Below are 4,994 nucleotides of genomic sequence, written 5' to 3'. Positions count from 1 at the left end.
GACTTCCCTTCCCCTTTTTTGAAGGAGTAGGGCTGCAAGAAGACCCCTCTCCTCTTCCTTCCTTCGAGGAGTGGCGCCACGAAAGGACCCGGCGGCCCTAGCAAGCACTCGACCCCCTCAGAATCTGCCCTTCGAGGCGGGGAGGGTCGGATTGAGCTGTCTGCCGGCGGTTTTCCATTTGAGCCCAGATGAGTTTTTGGATAAAATCTTTATTGCCAGGTGGAGATAATGAACCGGTTGTCGGGCGGGGAGGTTACGACTCGCACGCCGTTTTCTTTAACTCTTCGACGATAATGAGGCTTTGTGGGTAAGTAAACACGAAGATGGAAACGGTTTTTGTTGCGGTACAAGGATATTGATTTATCTCGCTTTCATATTTGGTGATAATGTTATTCAGCGCTTGCATTTTTTCGCAAAGTACACACATCAAGTGCAGAGTATTGGTAAACAAAACACCGTGTAACTTTTTTACAGCAAATATTAACAAAACAATTGACAACAGTGCCTAAATGAGGAAGCGAGCGGTTGGTGCAGTTTTCACTAAATTCCAGCCTTCGCTTCACAAACGGATAACCAAAAACTCTCGCCCGGGAACAGGTAGGAAAATGTTATGTATCGGGAAATCAAAGGACGACAAACCTCACAGTTCCTCCTTTTTCTGGCAGTGCGAGATAAAGCCAGAGTGTTAGTGGCGTGTTATGCGACGGGACACGGATCCCCGTCCCATCCCCCCTGCCCTCCTCACCCATAGCCCCTCCCCCATGTCCTCTTCACCTACCCCCGCGCCCCTCTTCACCCATACCCCCCACGTCCCCCCCCCCCCTCCCTACACGTCTCCTCGTTCTCCCTACCACCGCCAGAACCCCTGCCAGGCTAAAATCTGGGCTTCACGAACTCTGCTAATTCCCGCAAAGTTATGGTTAATTCCGTTGTCTTCATTTCTGGCCGAAACTCCACCGAATTATCCGGTCTAGATTACCCCCTGTCCCGCCGCCCACGGTATCTCGCTCGCCACCCACTCTCTCGCCTCGATCCTACACTAACCTCCGGCCTCTCCTTCGCCCGCTCGGACCAGCCTCACCCCCACCCCCCAGCGTTTCTTCATTTCCCCGTCTCGCTTGGGAGTCTATCTTCTTCTACTTTTCCTCTCTTTTTTTCTCCTCTTCTTCCTCCTCCTCTGCCTCCCACTCCTCCTCTTTTTCCTCCTCCTCCTCTTCGCCTCCATCCATTTCCTCCACCTTCTTCCTCCTCCCCGTCCTTACTCCTCTGCTACTCCTACTCCTCGCCCCTCCCCTTCCTCCTCCACTTCTTCGTCACCTTCCCTCTTCTTCTCCTCTCCTTACTCCTCCTCCTCCTCCTCCTCCTCCTCCTCCTCCTCCTCCTCCTCCTCCTCCTCCTCCTCCTCCTCTTCCTCCTATTCTTCCTTCTCCTTCCCCCTGCTCCTCTCTCTTCTCCTTCTGCTCATCATCATCAACATAGTAATCTTCATCCTCGTCCTATTCATCTTTTTCTTTATCTTCTCTCTTTTGTAGTGCAGTTTGTCTCTCCCCACAAATCCTGTTCCTGGTCTACCCAAAACCCAGTGTAACCACCGAAGGACGAGTTAACAAAAGGTAGATAATATGAAGGTGGTGATGGTTACTGAGGCAAAAGATCAGCTGTCAAGTCATTACGCAATAGAGATAAACTGATTAAGTTTTTTTATCAGGAGAGTTTATCGGTAAGCAGTGACCACAAAGCATAACTAGCAGATTAGAGTAAGCAGTTCTAAAGCATATAATTCCCAAAGTACACAGTAGACAACACACATAATGATAGAGGTACGCAGTGACCTAGGTACTAAGCAATGAATGAAGTCCCTAATCACGGTCCCTGTGGTATTTAGGGAGGCGAGATGAATAGGATGGAAAAAGGAAAGAATAAAGAGAAGAGGATATAAGAAAAGGAGAAAAGAAACGGTGAGAAAGAAGAGAGGTAGGAGAGAGAGAGAATAAAGATGAGAAAGGAAGAATTATACGAAGAGAAGAGACGAGGAGAGACAGTAAGCAAGACATGTATATTTATGCTTTGTTCAGTTCGCTAAACAGGGACGCACCAGGATATGTATAATGGTTCTCTTATTCACGGCCTGTAATGACACATCATTACTTCTGACGGATTGTGACCTTTTACAATATATGGCGATGGCAGAAACGTGAGGACCCAAGGGGGATGCATTCAGGTACAGCGACAGCCACTTTTCAACGTTGAAAAGGGGGAGGAATAGATCCTTTTATCCACCTGCTCATAGACACATACACGAACGTATGCGCACGTGCAACATTGTGCATAAACATGTATATACAGCCATTTATCTATCGACCTATCTATTTTTCTGTTTGTCTGCCTCTCTCTGTCTATCTATCTATCTATTGATCCATCTATCCACCTGTCTGTCTCTATATTCATTACACACACACATACACACACACACACACACACACACACACACACACACACACACGCACACACACACACACACACACACACACACACACACACACACACACACACACACACACACACACACACACACACACACACACACACACAAATATACTAGTGCATATATACACATCCATATAAGCCCAAACAAAAAACGGCGTCCGTCTGTGCCAGTATCATGCGAACAGTTGCACTTATAAGGCGATCTTAAAACTACCGCAGCTCAACACTGTACAACTTCATCCCGAGAACCTGTTATAGCAAACGTTTTTGTGACGAGCCTTAGATATATATCCCATTCCATATTCTTACTATAAAATTTGTATATACACTTATTGCTGTAAAAGGCATATATGAGGCTATTTCCATGCAGGGCAGACTGGTGCCTCTTTGCCACTCTATGCCGTGAGCTGGTTGTCTGATAGCGGTGTAACTGTCGTATTTCTTCATCGTTTCCATCTACGCATTTTTATCCTTTTTTTTTTTTTTTTACTTCAGCCCTTTTCCCGTGATCCTGGCGTTGTATCAAGTGATAAGTTTCTAGGGAGAGGGAGAAACGTATGTTCAGACCTTGTTGTAAATATGGTAATTTGAGAAGCTGGCACCCGTGAGTGACGAGCGGGGTCCCACGGCAAGGTAAGAAGACCAGTTGTTAATTAGCATAAGGCGGATCAACCGGGATGAATCGCCAATCATTTCCAATCAATAACGCTTTGGATTTCTTGCAAGATATCCCCGGTTCTTGAAATCCCCCGAGAAATGTTATCAGATACAAACTCCGGGAAATTTACAAGGCGAGCAAAATTTAGCGCGGTCGGCAGAAGTTTCGTGAAGTTTAAGAACACCCAAAATTATGCAAACATGGCTCGAACACGGCCAGCAGGAGCTACGGTGGGCACGGAGCTCTAGGGGCACTATAGTCTCAACTGCCTCGGGTATTAAGGTCTAAAACTCATGCGAAAAGACTATAAGTTCACCCCTTCCGAGTGTATCCAAGTGTAGCATCTCTTTCTGCGTTGCTTGGATATTCATGGAGTTATAATAAAGACATTACAGAGCACCCGCTCCGGACGCCCCCCCCCCTTCACTCATCCACCCACTAGTTTGACTCACATATGTACACGAGGCCTCCAGGTGATTTACATATGGAAGAACCAATAACGGCATTAAGATTCAAGAAACGATGAAACTGCGGCGGCTCACGGGTGAAAAATCGCTCTATGGAAATGAGATCTGGAGTAAGAACAAAGGAATGCAGCCAGTAGTGTCTAAAGGCAGCCCGGGTTGGAACAAAGTTTTCTTTGAGACGCGTATTCACAGGCTTGATTTCCTTGCTTCGGCGGAGAAACGGTTTCACTTTCAGGTCCCCGGGAAGTGAAAAGGCTGGCAGGTGTAAAACTATCACATGGGAGAGAAATTATCATAACAAATGGCAGTAATGACGCACATGTACTGATATCGAATTTATTTCTTCAGCGATAGCGTGAAATAACAACAATAACGCACTGTGATATTAACATATACGCATCCCAGACCGATTTTTAGCAGCAGTAAAAACGTCTTGTTGGACCGCGTCGGTCCTGAGAAAACTTAATAAAATGCAGGGTAACAAGATATGCTAGAAGCTCCGGCCATCTTCTCAACATGAAAGATGAATTGTATGCTTAAGATGGAAAAGATAAAGAATAAAACATACACGACGCCAACCGCTGCCTTGCGTCTCGTCCCGCCGCCATCAATATTTCTCCAAGCCCGGCTAAAAGACCCACGCTAAAACACACAATAAGAGCTTCGCCAGTGAGTGTGCTGCGGGAGAAGACGTGTGTTTTGCGGCCAATCTATGACTCGGGGCTTCGAGAGTTATAGCCTGTAATATATTGTATTTTCCGCTCATAAATTATGCATATCGATCAGTTTCTTACATGCAAAACAAGAGAGAGTAACTCCATACCTGTGTTCAGAAGGGAGTCGAAGCGTACATCTTGCTCACCAGCGAAATACGAGCCGACCTGTAAGGCAACATAATGGCTCTCTCTTATCATTATTCGCCGCAGTTCCACATTCCGTAAACCTACATACCGCATGCAGATCTATCGCTCCGTCAATTTGTTGTGAAATGGCGCCTTTCCGGTTCCTGCGTCTTATACTTTACGTGTCGTAACGTATGTAAGTAAGTGATTGTAAAACGACGCTTAAGATGCAGCGCTAAGGTGTTTGCATGGGAGTGTGCTTCTCTTCTCGTCTCTCTAACCTATTTTTGGGGCACTTTCTCAATAAGCTGATTTTTGAAGGGGGAGAAAAAGAAGGAATGAATGAAGGCATAAATAAATAAATAAGTGAATGAATAAATAAACAAGTGAACAAATAAATAAACAAATTAATGAATAAATCAGTATTTCAATAAATAGATTGATGAATTAATAGACAAAGGAATAGATGAACAGATAAATACAAATTAATAAATAAATCAACGAGTAAATAAACAAACAACGAAATAAATGAACAAACAA

The sequence above is a fragment of the Penaeus monodon genome, chromosome 5 (assembly GCF_015228065.2).
Source record: "Penaeus monodon isolate SGIC_2016 chromosome 5, NSTDA_Pmon_1, whole genome shotgun sequence".
Lineage (NCBI taxonomy): Eukaryota > Metazoa > Arthropoda > Malacostraca > Decapoda > Penaeidae > Penaeus > Penaeus monodon.
The sequence above is the reverse complement of the archived record's forward strand: the minus strand, read 5'-3'. Positions refer to the sequence as shown.